The sequence below is a fragment of the Heterocephalus glaber genome, unplaced genomic scaffold (assembly GCF_053883595.1).
Source record: "Heterocephalus glaber isolate CG9 unplaced genomic scaffold, H.glaber_assembly_v1.0 deba00000470, whole genome shotgun sequence".
Classification (NCBI taxonomy): domain Eukaryota; kingdom Metazoa; phylum Chordata; class Mammalia; order Rodentia; family Bathyergidae; genus Heterocephalus; species Heterocephalus glaber.
In genome coordinates, this window is record NW_028258145.1 from 13,433,053 (window position 1) to 13,449,233 (window position 16,181).

General features: G+C 40.3%; 1 long non-coding RNA gene across 3 annotated transcripts in view; it reads left to right on the forward strand.

Annotated features, from left to right (window-relative positions):
* The window catches only part of LOC110349079 (uncharacterized), a 106,278-nt gene extending 92,293 nt beyond the window's left edge, over positions 1 to 13,985 (forward strand). For all 3 annotated transcript variants that reach the window (XR_015448507.1, XR_015448508.1, XR_015448509.1), the window contains exons 2-3: positions 11,164 to 11,226; positions 11,980 to 13,985. This is a non-coding gene — a long non-coding RNA (uncharacterized LOC110349079). The remainder of the gene's footprint in view (positions 1 to 11,163; positions 11,227 to 11,979) is intronic.
* The last annotated feature ends 2,196 nt before the right edge of the window (positions 13,986 to 16,181 follow it).

Below are 16,181 nucleotides of genomic sequence, written 5' to 3' on the forward strand. Positions count from 1 at the left end.
CAATAGTTGTGCATGGTTCTAGTCCACTGCTAGAGCTGAGAACTCCCATGCAGCAGGTACCTTGGCCTCAGCCCAGGGTGGCCAGTGAGAACCTGGCTGTGAGGGTGAGGGCTCTAGAGGCCTGTGGGGTTCTAGGGCAGTAGACTGGGGTGCCAGTGGGCTGACCATCGCCCTCATGGTCTGTGAAGGGCAAAGGAGAAAGCAGATTGCAGAGCCCAGAGGACGATGAGAAAGACTCAGGCTTGAGTCCAGGCTGGATGTGAAAGTGATACACATGCTGACATGATTGTTTTTTTTATTGTAATAGAGGAAAAAGAGGTCCAGAAAAGGCCCAGATTGGAAGGGAGTCAGGGCAAAGTTCTGCAGAGGCAGACAGGTGGCTCTGGGGCTCACCATGGTGGCCACTTGTGGACCTGACTTGTCTCCACTCTACCTTGTTAATTACCTACCTATTCTTTTCCCAGAAGCTTGCCGTCAAAGTACCACATGGATGAATCTTCAGTCCTCTTACGATTGCAGGTGACACCAAGCCTAACCCAAAGCTGCTTAAGGAAAGAGGCAATTTAGAGGCTCAAATGACAGAAGAATTTAAGGCTGTAGTTTCAGCTGTTTGGTTCCTGGAACCAATCACTGTGGTGAGGGAATACAAGGCTCTCATTGGTCAAGCCTGAGTTGTACTAGACCAATGGGAGCAGTGGGTGGAGTCAGTGCTGGCTGAGAGCCAAGAGCAGTTCAATAAAGGAAAATCATCAGGTGCTTTTATAGCACCTGATGGCCAAAGGGTACTGGTGTATCCCAAACCAACCAACATTCCTGTGGTGGCTCTATAATATGGAGGAAGAATATGAAGTTTGTAACGTTCCTTGTCAGGTTGATCAGTGTGTATAGCTGTTGGCTGAGTTTGAACATTTTGAGGAGCACTGAGGCTATAACCTCATGTTGGTTGAGGGATGGTGAATGATACTTGTCCAAGCACCAGAAGACCTGACTGTTCTCCAGTGACAGAGGAATACTGGAGAATGACTTTCTTGCTTGCCTTCCCCATGTAATCTCTATTCCCTAAACAGAATGATTCCCTGGGGGAAAGATATACTCATCTATGGTGGCAAGGAGTGGACAGAAGAATGGTTAGCCCCCTACCCCCACCCCATGGTTAGGGTGACCTGTAGGTACTTTTTACCCCTTTTAAATATACTTCATTTTTTTATTGTTTTGTTTTTTGAGACAGGGTCTCACTATGTTGTTCACCCTGGCCTTGGACTCACTAGGCAGCTCAGGCTGGCCTCAAACTCATGGTGATCCTCCTGCTTCAACCTCCTGACTGCTGGGATCACGGTGTGTGCCACTATGCCCAGCTTAAATATACTTCATTTTAGGAGTACTACTCAGCCATAAAAAATGAGAAATTAGAGACATTTATAGCTAAGTGGATGCACATTGAGGCAATACTCTTAAGTGAAATAAATAGGACACACATGTGTAAATACCGAATAGTTTCTCTGGTGTGAGAAACTGAAAGTGTAAATAAGGACTAAAACGTATAATAGGTAATGTGAAATAGGAAGAAAGGGGCCAAAGGGGAAGGAAGTGGGAGGGGTAGGGGAAAGGAAAGAAGGGAATGGAATTAATATGAGAAAATGGAAAAATAGGAACAAAATCTTTGTAAATAGGGAGGAATGGAGGGGTTGAAGGGAGGGCTGGGCAAGGGTGAAAAATAAGAACCAAGAGAGACTATGTAAAGGTGCAAATTTCCAATGATGAATGTCATTATATTGTGTACCTAAAATGTACCAATGATTAGAATGAATAATCGATAATGTAATATAAGAAGAAAAGGTCCAAAGGGGTAGTGGGAGGGGCAGGGGAAAGGAAAGAAGGGAAAGGAAAAATGATGAGAAATGGAAAAAATGGAAATAAAGTCTTTATAAATAGGGAAAGGTGGGCTAAGAATGGGGAAAAAATAAGAACCAACATGCATCTTGTAAGGTACAAGTTCCCAATGAGAAATGTAAATGTGTTGTATACCTAAAATGTACCAATGAAAGAATTTAAGAAAAAAAATACTTCATTTTAAAAGAGTAGTTTTACATTCACAGCAAAATTAAGCAGCAGATTCTCATGTACTTCCTATCTCTGCCCCACAACCTCCTCAACTATCAACACAACCCACCAGAGTGGTACGTGTGACACAGTGATGAACCTACATTGACATTGTCCATCATTGTCACTTAAATTCCGTTGTTTGCATTGGAGTTCATTCTTGGTGTTGTCCATTTTGTGAGTTTGGGCACATATATAGTGACAGACATCACCATTGCAGTGTCATAAGAGTACCTTCACTACCCTAATCATCCTCTGTGTTCCACCATTCATCCTAGTTCCTCCTCCCTCCGGCAACTGCTGATCCTTTTTGATTGTCTCCATAGTCCTGTCTTTTAGCTGGGACCATACAGTATATAGTCTTTTAAGATTAGCTTCTTTCATTTGATAATATACACTTAAGCTTCCTCCATCTCTTTTCATGGATTGATAACAGATTTTTAATGCTAAGTTGTATTCTATTTCCTGGATATGACATGATTTATTTATTCATTCACCTACTGAATGACATCTTGATTACTTTCAAATTTTGACAATTATGAATAAAACTGCTACAAATATCATGTGAAAGGTTTTGTGTTGACATACTTTTTAAACCCCTTTATGAAAGCACCAAGGAGCACAACTGCTGGATTGTACAGCAAGAGTGTATTTGGTTGTGTATGAAACTGCCAAACCACCTACTAATTTGTCTATACCAGTTTGCCTCCTGTCTATTGAGGAATGAGAGTTCTTGTTGCTCTCTATCCTTGTCATTATTTTATATTCCTGGGTTTAAGTCATTTTAATAAGTATATATTAATTTCTCATTGTTGTTTTCATTTGGAATTCTCTGGTGATATATGATGTGAAGAATCTTTTAATATGCTTATTTACTATCTTTAGTGAGATATCTATTCAGATCTTTGGCTGGTTTTTATAGTCAAATTGTTTTCTTACTAATTAAAGAAATTCTTTGTGTATTTTAGGTAACAGTCCTTCATTATAGATTTTTTTTCTTTTTTTGCAAACATTTCCTCCCAGTCTATGGCTTGTTTCCTCATAATCTTCATGTGTACAACACAACTTATATCTCTTGACGTAAATTGAATATTGGAATGCCTTTTCTTTGGCCCTGAAATACTATAAATCTTTGCTACTAGGACTAGAGCAGCAGGGTATGATGGAAACAGACTGAGCACCCTGGGACTGGATTTGGTAATGGTGAGGTGTTATGCAGAGCTAATGAGAAGAGGTAGCAAGGCTTAGTTTAATACCAGCAATTACAATCATTTAGATTTAAAGAGTGTTCTCAAGGTCATGAGCAGGAAATAGCTTTTGGAGGTGGCAGCATTGTGCATATGGCCTGGGGCAGGACCTGGATTAATGCAGAACACTGAGATAGGCTTGTTTCACAGTAGGGGCGTAAGCTGTCATTACTGATGGAGTCCTTGTATTTTTTTAAAATTAATTTTTGTTGATACATTTTAGGTATACCATATAATGACATTCATCATTGGAAATTTGCACCTTTACATAATCTCTCTTGGTTCTTATTTTTTCCTTATTGCTGGAATCTCTCTGAAATGCTTTGGCCCAGGGGAAAGAAGAAAGAAAATTCCTAGATTTTTCTCCTGATAATGTTTGTGAATCCAGAAATGTTGTCGGAGATCGAGAGAGAGAGAGAGAGAGAGAGAGAGAGAGAGAGAGAGAGAGAGAACATTAAGAGATTTTCACTGGACCAGACAGTGGCTCAAACAAGCAGCCAGATTCCTTACCTCAGTGTTTCAAACTCAATACAGAAGGCAGAAAAAGACAAAAAGAGAAAGAAAGCTGAGTGGAAAGAAAGTGAAAAAGAGAAAAGAGAAAGGGAGGAAAATAAGCAAGCAAAGAAACAGGAAATGAAGAGAAGTTGTTACTGCAGATTTTCTGCATACAAAAGTGTCTGGTTTAAAACTGAAGAAAGTGAGTGGAGAGCAGCTCAGTGGAGGAGCACCTGCCTAACTTGTGTGAGGCCCTGGGTTCCATCCCCAACACTGCAGAAAAACAGAATTAAATGGAAGAAGCCATACATAACAGGAGACTTAGGATCCTTCTCCCTGCCCTGCACTGGCCTAGTGTCACCTTTTACACCCAACCTGCTGCCTGAGGAAGGATAGAGGCCCATAGAGAAGGGAATTTGACCAAGATCACACAGTGAGCTCAGGGCATTTGTGCCTGTTCCACCTAAAAACTTTAAAGAGTCCTAAAGCTTTTTGTTCTAAAGCTTTTTGGATATGATACAGTTAGAACCTCAAACACAAATTAGGAGTCATTAACAGCTGAATGAAGGTAACAGCAAACAGATTTGGGGAATTAGGGAAAACAGACAAGTAGAAAGCAGATAACTTAATTTGGATAATTCAGAGAGTAGTGCAATTAGCAATCATATTGACAGCCTTGAAAGTTTGTCAAGGAGAAATAACCTCCAAGTTGTAAGAACTCCTAAAGCAAAGAAAAATGGGCAGAATGAGAAAAAAATTTTTGTTTTTGGAAAATAACCAGTACCTCTTTCAAAATAATCAGGTTCATAAATCTATTGTCATTGCCAGTTTGTCGCATGTATGTGTGACAAATTGTTCTGTGTTCCTTCTTTAATAAGAAGTGTAATAAAGCAGAGCCATAGCAACCTGACCAGTGGACATTAACATTTGGCCTCACACCCTCCCCACTCTTCCTATTCTTCCAGAAGGTTCTCTGTGGTTGTCCTTAACCATTCTTCCTATTCTTCTACAAGGTTCTCTGTGGCTGTCGTGCCTATTCTTTCAGAGATTCCTCCTTTATTTTCTGTTGGTGCCAACCCTACCTGCCCCATGGTCTCAGGTGTTGGAAAGGATTTCACTAGCAAGTTTTGGTCCTAAGTTGACCTTTGCTTTGCCTAGCCTGTTGATGCCCAAGCCTTGCAGCTGAGTAGAATCACCTGGAAAGCTGGCATCACCGCCCCCCCGCCCGAGATTTCTTCCATAATAGACCCCAGGTGCTGACCTTCCTAAAGCTCACAGGTAATTCTGATGTGCACTGAGGATTAGACCTTCTCTGATGCCCTGAGGGGTTTAATCTTTATAAGTCACTGTCAATAAAGTTCAGGAACATAGGTGCATTTTTCTTTTGAGGGCTTTGTTAAAATACTTTCCTTTTCTATTTTTAAAAAGTACATTTTTATTCTTAACTGACACATAGCAGTTATATACAATTTATAGGGTACAGTATGACCTTTCAATACATGTACATAATATGTAATGACTCAGGGTAATTAGCATATCTATAACCTCAGACATTTATCATTTTTTTATGTTGGGGACATTTAAACTCTTTACTAGCTATTTGGAAATATTTGATTAGTGGTTGTCAACCATAGTCATTCTACTTGTGCTATAGTGCTATAGTGAGTTACAAGTTATTCCACCTATGGCTGCATGTTCCACTCCTGTACCTACTTGCACCCCCCAATCCTCCCTAGGGTCTTATAATCACTATTCTCATCTTTCCTTCTTGGATAGTGGCCTTTTTGTTTCTACATGTAAGTGAGAGCATGTAGGATTTGTCTTTCTGTACCTAACATACTTAACATAATGTTCTTCAGTTTTATCCATATGCTGGATGAAATGACAGGATCTTTTTTCTCTTTATCACAAAAGATTCCTTTGTCTGTTCATCTGTCAGTGGTTGCCTAGGTCAATTCCATATCTTGGCTATTATGAATGGTGCTGCCCTAAATATGGGAGTACAGGTATCTCTTTGACATATGACCCTTTCCCGTGTTATACTGAAAAGGTATCTCATTCTGGTGCACTGAGAAACAGTCTGTCCTACCTCCTACTGAGAATCTCTAGTGAGAATTTCTGCAGGCAGAAGCTGGGATGACAGCTTTTGTTGATTTGCTTGTTTGTTTTTGATGTGGTCATAATGCAATATAAAATGTTAGTGCAAAAAATGAACATACAGATGAAGCACGTGGATATTCTATAACTTCATCACAAATAATTAGAATAAGGAACTCAGCTATCTAGAGATGAAAGACTGACCAGAGATAAAACCAGTAACCAGAGAGGATGCAAGAAAAACAGTTACAAGTTTAACATACATAGCATTAATCCAAAAAGAAAAATAAAATCTTACATGGAACACCTAACCAAGTAATTAAAAAGAGCTAGGAAATCAACAAATCAGTCAGCCCTTGCAAAAAGTAATTGCAACTGTAAAAAAAATCAGAAAAATTGAAACATACAGAAATATTAGCCCAAGAATGGGAAGCAAGATGTGATTCTTTATTTAAAATACGACTTATATAGTCTGGCTTGACCAACCAACAAAAGAGAAAGAATATTATGAAGATATTAACTTGTTTTAAAAAGGTAATTATCATCATTTAAAAAGGTAATTATATCATAGAAAAACACATTTTTCTCAATGCTATATACCCATGCATGTAGCTGTAACTGCTATTAATTACTGTGCAAATTAAATTAAACCACTTGAGAATCCAGACTTTCAGAAAGTCCAGCCCTTTGGTTATAAGGAAGACTTATGCTGTCCAGACTTGGCAGTCACGTAAGGCCAGGGCCCTGGGGTCCAGGAAACCATGGTGCCTTTATTGCCATCCTCTCCCACTTGCCACAGACGGTGCTGTTGATTACCTTCCCTTCCTGTCCCATAGCTGCCAGCCCAGGTTCCATTCTCTGAGGGAGGGTGGCTCAGTGGTGACTCCACTTTCACAGTGTTACTTTCCATCTGTGGTCCCTCCTGGGTTCCTGAGGTCTCAGCCCCTTATGCTGAAGCTGAAAAAAAAAATCCAGAGCATTGCTAGACCATTTGTCTTCAGTGAAGGTTTCTTGGAGGGAGGAGGGAAACAGGTAAGGTTCATTTAGGCCTTCATTTTTGTCTCACTGTTTTGACTTCAGCTACTTTTTGGTTAGTGGATTTTGACAAATAATCGGACAAGTAAACAGTCAAAAATAAACTAATAGTCAATAAATTTACATTTTGGGTACTGTGTTTTTCAGCTATAAAATTTCCATTTGAGGACCAGGGATTTAACTCAGTGGTGTCACTGCTTACCTCAAAAGCTCAAGGTCCTGAGTTAGATTGATCCCTGGTACAAAAAAACCACAATTCTACTTGATTCTTTTTTAGAGTTACCGTATCTCTGTAGAGATTTATTCAGACATTTAATCATTACAATTTCTTTTCCTTTCAAAGCCTCAATCACATTGATTATGCTGTTTTAAAACTCTTGCTTTTTATTTCTAACATCATCTTTGGATCTGTTTCTATTGATCATCTTTTTTCTTGGTTATGGGCCACATCCACCTGGTTCCTCACATGTCTAGTAATTTTATGTTGTATGCTGGACACTGTAAACACTATGTGCCCCATACAGTGAAGTAGTGGAGGTAATTAGCTTATATAGAAAAGGGTTTATTTTGGCTCACAGTTATGGAGGTTCTAGTCCAAGGTTGAATGACTACATTGGGCTTCTGGTAAGGGAACACATTATGGCAGAAAAGTGTGGCAGAGCACACTGCTTACCTCACAGGCCAGGAAACAGAGCAAGGAAGAGGAAAAGACTGAGGTCCTTTCATCCCCTTCAAGGACATGCCTCCAATAACCTAAGAGCTTCCACTTTAGCTCCACCTCCCAAAGGTTCAACCACCTCTCAATAGCACTACCTTGGCGACTAAACCTTTAATACATGGCTTTTAGGGGACACTCATACAAACTGTAGCACTCTGTTTGGGAGCCTGGATTGTTATTGTTTCCTTTTAAAGAGAAATGAACTTTACTAATTTACTGGTGGACACTCACAGGCTTGATGAGATTAAGACTTGGCTTAAACTTCCTTAGGGTGAGCCTGGAATTTTCCTTAGTGTATTATTAGAGAAAACCTATTCTTAACATATTTTCATTCTAGATGGTCAGAACACCAAAGTCTCACAATACTTGTCTTCTCTGGTGTCGCTATTCAGTTCACAATACCTCCTCCCTTAACCCCAGTGGTTATTCTCTGTGTAGCTTTTAGTATTTGGCCAAAGGTAACCTGATACAGATTTCCAGGGCTCCTTTTCTTCCTTCTTTCTGTTATTCTGATTCTCAAACTCCAGCCACTTTAACTGCTCTCACCTCTGATCTCTACTTCCTCTACCCAGTTGTAGTGCTGTTCTCTGGGCTTTACTTCTGTGACTTGCATTTGGAAAATTATCCTACTCAGGAAGCTGGGGTGGATTTAGGATTTACATTGAATGTTTTTCTTCTTTCTTTCATGAATCAAAGCACTACTTATCTGTTAACCATTGCCTGAAAAATATTTGTTTTATGTGGGTCATTCAGTTTTGTAATTTATTAGAATAGGAGGGTATATTTGATACCTTTTACTACACTATGACTGGCTTGCTTCTTTTGTCACATGTTTACAGATGTTTTCATAAAGATTGCTAATTTTACCCCTTGGATAAGAATTTTACTTGTTTACCTTTTAGAGAAGTTAAGTAATGTGAATGAGTAGAGAAGCTTGGATGAGGTTTAATTCTATTGGAAAATATGTGTACAGTATAAATAGTACCTGATTTTCATCTTTATGCAAATGCTATTGTGCAAGAATATGCACTTGGTACTGCTTTTTCAGCCACCATACTATCAGCAGAATGCCCAAATAGCAAGGTCTCCTTTGAGATTCCCAGCTGGAGTCTGTTCCTTCATTGACCCAGATATACCAGTTATCACCATTGGCTTATGCTAATTAGAGCAAGTACTATCAGGGTGCTACTGCCTGTTGGTCTGATGGTATGCGAGAAACAGACCATCCAGAGTTCACCCAGAGGAAAGTGGCTCAGATCCTGTAGGTCCTCCACTTTATTGTGGATCAGTAAATAGAACTGTAGATATTTAGACTAATTTCTTTCATCTTAGCCTTTGTTTTATAAGTTCATTGTGATTGTTACCATGTTTATTCTGTTAGAAAAATATTTCTAGTGATGCTTATTTTCTTTCTTATATAACTTATATAAGTTATGTGGGTTCTCAATGGTCCCTTAGATTGGCCATCAGTCTTATTCTGTTTTATGTTCTTATCTTTGAACTCTCATCTTTGTGCACTAAATTCTTTTAAATTTACTCTGGAGTGTAGAACAATTATGAAGGATTTCCTTCAGTTTTTTGTGACTGTATCATCAGGGCTGATTCACACATGTGTAGACATAGTCCCTAGGCCCCATAATAGAATTAGGAGCCTGGAGAAAGTACAGTGGATCCTTTACTTATGAACTCAGTTCATTCACAAGGGCTGGTTATAACTCAAGCCAGTCAGTTGAAGGCCCAGGCTCCTCTACTCAGCCTTCAAAGTCTCTTTTCTGTATACAGGCAGATCTCAGTGTCCTTAGAAAGACATCGGCCCTGGATTTCTCAATGAACGCCACACAGGAAAGGATGTTGTAATGTTCCTTCCTGAACTCTTTAAGGGCTAAATTTGTATCTAAGACCATCTGGAAGCACAAGTGGCCCGCATTTGGGTCATAACTCACCACTTTGTTCATCAGTTAAAACTAAAATTCCAGTTATAACCCAAGTTGTTCGTATATCAGGCTGGTTGTAATTCAAGGGTTCACTGTATTTCAAATTTCTACCACTTTTAAAGTCAGAAAAATAAATAATATTGAATATATACTATTAAATTCACACTAGATTATATTAATTATTATGTCAATGTGGTCATAAAATATACATTTTTAGTACTGTTTTTATAGAGAAAGGGTCCTGCAAAGGCAAAAATTTCTAGAGACCGCACAAGTCATAATGCGACCTTGCTTAACAAAATTAACATTAATTCCTTGGTAGCATTTATTAACTTGATCATAATCAAACTCTATCAGCTGTATAAAAAATATTGTTATAGCTGGTTTGTGAGCTTAAAGACGTAAATTTGGCCATCACAACTACTGAGCCTCTAAGCCTCTTAGCCCCTACACTACTGACTCTGTACAGACATCAGGTCAATTGTCCTAACCAGGTTGGTTGTTTTACTACTGAGATTTATCTGTTTGTTTCTCTGTAATGTCATTAGCTTCTTTCTCCATTTTATATGTTTTTTTGTAAAGGAAGTCAGCTTATTATCTGTACAGACTTGATAAATTCAAGCTTAGCTTCTATGGGAAGGGTGCTTTATGGAAATCGTGCTGTGTTTCATTACTAAAGAGATTCCCAATGTCTGTTTTGCAATTTGATTGATTCTAAAATTAGCAACTACAGTCTGGTGGTGATAGATAATGATTACATACTTAATATTGTTGTCTGAAAAATACTTTGTTAGACTTTAAAAGTAGTGAGTTTTTTCTTATTTGCCCATTCTTGTTTTGTTCTCCTCAACATCTAGAACTATTTTGTTCTCACAGTCTACACAGAAAAGTTGGAATCAATGCTTTTTTTCCTCTTTAAACCATCAATTTTCATAGCAACCCATTAGTGTACTGATTGCTCTCATTGATATCCAATGAGTTGCTTCCTTGTTCTTCTCTCTGTTGTAAAGCTCAGAAGCAGTAATAATCCATTAGTAACAGCAAACGTGTTCAGAACCAGCACATGGTCTGCTTCATTCTGGTCTCCAAAAAAAGAAATCAAAGTATTTTTAAGGCTAAGAAATCAATGAAATAATTGCTGATTCCAGGTCTGAGCAGGAAACATGGTGATCCTGGAATACTTTTTCATACCAAGAAGCTAGAAAGCTGTCAAAGAATGATGGCCTGAGCCAAGAGGACACAGAGGCACTTATTGGCCAACAATAGGACAACATGAACACCAAAAAGAATAATAAAAACAACTGATTAAAACAAATTGACTATGTGAAATCTATGAGCTTACTGTAGAGAGGGTGGTAGGAAGGGAGAGACAGAGAGAGAGAGAGAGAGAGAGAGAGAGAGAGAGAGAAGGAGGGAGAGAGGGAGAGAGAGATGGGGCAGAAGAACAGAAACTAAGAATAAAAAAATAAATGTGCACATTTTCAGACACTGGCAAATTTCCCCCACACAAGGCTTTCACCTTGTATATTACTTCTAGGAATCTACATGATGTCTTGTCTCCCAGTGGACTCACGAACACTATATTGCCGAACAGTAAAAGGTAAGGAGTGGCATCTAGGTATAGTTTTAATCTGCACTGGTCTTAATTTGAGCTACACTGAGCAATTTTCTTATGTTTAAAATCATTTCAATGAACTCCTTGTGCATTAAAACAATTTACTTTCAATGTGGGTTCATTTATTTGCTCCTAAATTTGTGAGCTATTTGTATCCTAGAGATAGTAGCCTTTTCTGTAATATAAGCTGCAAATATATTTTCCCACCATCTCATCTGTCTTTTGACAGTGATTGTAGTCATTTTTGCCAACATGCAAAGAGCTTTTTGGTTTTGTTCCTTTTTTTCTCTAGTGCAGTTAGATTTATCAGTCTTTTAAAATTGCTTCTGGATTTTGCATCATTAGATGGGTGATATCTTGACTGTTTCCCAGCACACCTGAGAACTGTTTGTTCTCCTTCTGCGGTATGTTGGACTGAGCATTGTTTGTATTCCCCTGAGAAACAGAAGAGCTGACAGCCAGAGCTGGCCTGGCTCTGTCCACTGGGCCGTGATGTGGACAGGAGCTTACTGCCACCCATAGTTGGACCACAATGTCCTCCTGTTGGACACAAACAGTTTCACAGAACATCGACATTGGACAAGGGCACTTTGTGGCCATTTCTGTCAGGACAGAAGACCACTCCCCGGTCATGCCTGAGCACAAAAAAGGAAGAACGTTGCTCAGATCCCTAGGGGGACCATGTGTCTCCCCATCTGGCTAATGAGTGACCTCTGCTTCTTCTTTTTTTGGTTCCAGGGATTGAACTCAGGATCTTGGACTTGTGAGCCAGGTGCCGGAACCACTGAGCTAAATCCCCGGCCCTGACCTCTGCTTCTTGACCAATGACAGCTTTCCTCTTCATCACCAATCACAGCTTCAATCCATTACAACTTTAGTATAGTGTTATGTCCTTCTAGATAAGATTTATTTAAGATACTCAATCCTAGACTTATCATAACATCCAATCCAGAATAAATCTCATTTCCTTAAACCTTTTGAAATCATCACCTAACTCAACCTTGAATCTTTTAAATCCTTTCTGTCATTCTCTTGGTTAGCTGTAGTGTCTGGTCTCCCTTGCTCACTAGTAATACACCCACCTTGCTCAACTGTAGATGCCTCCCTGGTGGGCTTTGACTGGAGCACATTGACATCATCCTTTTTTGCTGGTTGCTTAGTGGGATGGGTAGTCTACAGACAGCAAGGCCAGCTCAGGGGAAGTCTTGCGTGCACCTCACTCCTGTAGGTGTGAGTACCACAAGGCCTCCCTGGCTTTGGCTCACCTTCTTGATTCCATGTGTAGCCATGACTGTGGCAGAGAAAGCCCATCCCAACGTCCACACTGCCTTGTTCCTCCTGTTCCTCACCAGCACCCATTTCCACAGATGTCAGCCAGGAGAAGAGCGTGTGAAGAGACCTCCTTGCTAGTTTGCTGTGATATGCATTTCACTATATCAGGGAGAACACTCAGGATTTGGAGGTAGTGTTGATGGTGGGTCTGGAAGTGAATTATTTACTGAGCACTGTTGCCCCTCTCTCTTTTTTTACCCTGAATTTTATTTTTTCACCTTGGGCCACCAGTTTTTTGTTTTCTTTTGTTTTTGTTTTTGGCTCTCGTGTATGGGGTTACAGCCCTTTCCTTGTTTGATTGCTGTCAGTCATTTTGTATTGGTTTTAAATTTTCATTTGCTACTAATTTTGTTAGTACTGGGGGAGAGAAGTTCTGCAATGTTGCTTCTTTTATTACTGAAGGTGTCTCCTCTCTCCCCAGCTAACCCAATAAATAAGCTTGTCTCTCTATTGGGACACCTTTTTTTTTTCTTTACCTTTTCTGAAGTCCTGCAAGTTCTCCTTTCTTACAGTTTGTGCTTTTGAAAACAAAAGTGAGTTTTGTCTTAGTGCATGCCTTCTCCAGGTATCAAAACAGTCAGATTCTTGATTTAATAAAGGAAGGGAAAAGGAGAAACATAATGAGAAACTCATAATGCAAATATCTTCCTGACATCTGGTTATGTAATTATTATCTTCTCTCAGTAGGACTGTATATCCCACATCATAGTCTGTTCCTCAAGCTGCCTGCTCATGGTCCCATGCTTATGGGGCCTCTCTTTAGTGACTGGATGGTTCTACTTATAAGGAATTTTATCAGTGTGTGGAATAAAAATTTGGTCACCAGGATCTTTGTCTGTTTAGTATTGTTATAACACAAATACTATAGACTGAATAATTTATGAATTGAAATTTATGTCTCACAGTTCTGGGGGCTGGAAGTCTCAGATCAGGGAGATGGTAGGTTTGGGGTCTGATGTAGATCAGACTCTTTTTCCAAGATGGCGCCATGAACACTGAGCCCTCTGGAAGAGAAGAACATTGCTTTTCACGTGGCAGAACTGAGGGAGTGAACCCACTCCCACAAATCCTAAAAAGCCTGAAGAAAGGTAGTAGCATTAATTCATTTATAAAGACAGAGTCCACATGGCCTAGACCTGTCCCCCAAAGCCCCACCTCCTAAGACTGCTGATTAGGGATTAAGTTGCCAACACATGGATTTTGGGGAAGACATTCAAGCCATAGTGCCTAGTAAATTTCATCCTTTAAACTAGTTCCATTATTTGGGACAATGTCAAATAAGTCATGTATCCTCTCAAGTGACCTTCCAGCAAGCTGAAGCCCAATGTCATTTTTCTCTTTTAGCTTAGTCTTCTTTTGATTAAACATATGCAGCTAATAATATTGACATTTACTTGACAAGGAAAACAAATATTTACCCTCCTGAAAACACAGTGTATATAAAAACTTGTGGTTTGGAATGCATCACTCAGAGTTAAAGGGATTAGCTAATGTTTCTTATTAAATGTTTATGAATTTAGCCTACAACCACACCATACCATGGTTATGTATCAAGTTCATTGTAAGATAAAATATTTTATGGGTTTTTCCTTATTTATATTAATATGCATTTTAATTTTTGAAATTAAATATAGGATGTTTCCATTCGTCTCTCCCAGGTCACTTGTGGTACGTTCTCTGCAGTCACTGTGCCACTTAGCACCTGCAGTCATACTAGGAATAATTTATGAGAGATACCCTGTGTCGTTTTTCCTTACCCTCTTGCTCCTAGTTTGTGAAAAACACCTGAGAAGCTGAACAGACCACCTGTGCTATGCATAGAAGCAGAACCTGCAGTGCCCATCAAGATGGCAAACGTGTCTCTCCCACAGTTGTGAGGGTCACGCCGAGATGCACCTCACTGCCTGTTACAGGCTGTGTCCATTCCCCTGTGCACAGAGCTCTCTGGTGCGAGAACTGCCCCGTGTGCTCACAACTCAAAGTCTGTCTCTTTCCTCCTGACTGTTATGATTCTTGGGTGACGCCCATGCCCACTCTGCTCCTAGGTGTAGAAGAAAGTGTGCTGGACACTTTTGCACTGGTTAGAGCATCTCCGGAGGATACTGTCCTGTTCATCTATGCAGCTATAACACAATACCATTAACTGTGCACTTTGTAAAGAGCAGAATTGATTTCTTACAGTTCTGGAGGCTGAGAAGTCCAAGGGTAAGGCACAGGCAGGCTTGGTGTCTGGAGGGTCTGTTCTCTTTTTCTAAGATGATGATTTGTACATCTTCCAGCAGGGAAGAATGCTGTGTCCTCATGCAGCAGAAGGTGGAAGGGAAAAAGGGGCTCAGCTGTATCTGCCAGGGCCATATATGAGGGCTCCTAATCCCATTTTGAAGGCAGAGTCCTCCTGGCCTAATCATTTCCTAAAGGCCACACCTCTTAGTACCACCACGTCACCAACACCTTGGTGAACTTGGGAAGGGACACATTCACCCCACAGTAGATATTCGTAATACTCATCAAATTGAGCATCTAATGTCAGAGAAAGAGGCTGGGGGTCTGGGAAGACCTGTGGATTTTACATCACATGTTCCATTCCCTATGCAAATCAATGAATTAAGTAAAACCGAAGAAAAGAAAGGTAGCTGGAGAATTGCATCATGGGCCAATGATGCCAATGATGATGTAATGGGTGGTGAAGAGGATGTCCAAATACATGAGGATGGTTGTAGCTTTCATGGCACCTTGAAGATGGAAGAATCACCGAGTCTTGGCTTCTTGGCTAAGGCTGAAAGAAAAGTGAAGACTCACATTTATATGAGGCTGAACAGTGTTTCTTCTCTACTCAGCACTCATCAGATTGTGTGGGTTTCATTTACTTTCTTACCCAACACAACTCTGCCATGGTGTACTGTGTCCCACGCCCTGGGCTAGGTCTTTAGGGTAGACAGAGTGAGGAAGGAAACATTTTGAATGAAACAGTCTTTGTCCTCACGGGCACAGGGTGGGGTGGCCCTGACAAGACTTCTCAATGGGAGGATGTGAAGTGCATTTTCTCCCTGCTTTCTTCCCTGGAACCCGCCTGTTCCCTCTGGCTCTTCTCAGCCCTCAGTTTAGTAGCTGATTCTTCAGAGTTCCCTCTCCAATCCTGTTGAGTGACTTCTCAGGCCCTGGTGGCTCTTGTCAGAGCACATAACACTGGATACACAAATGCCTTGCCTATGTGTTTGTTCTGTTAATAGACTATGAGCTCTGCTCATTGCTAAAGCTCAGGACACAGTGGAAGATGTGGCCCCCAAATATCAGCTGAATGAATGACTCCATGGTGGCTGTTCAGCCTGGAGAAGAGTGCTCTTTTTTTTTTTGAGACAGGATTTTACTATGTAGCCCAAGTTGACTTTGAACTTGTGACCTTCCTGCTTCACCCTCCCGAGTGCTGGAAATATAGGCAATACACCTGCTAAGAAGAGAACTCAGCAGGACAGAGATGACAAAACTTGTAGAAGTCTCTCAGGGACTCTGTGTCAGAGGCAGGACTGGGCGGATGGGTGGACTCAGGAGAGCAGACTTTGGCTTTGCACCAGACATACTGTCAAAACCAGAAGCAGCCAACACATAAG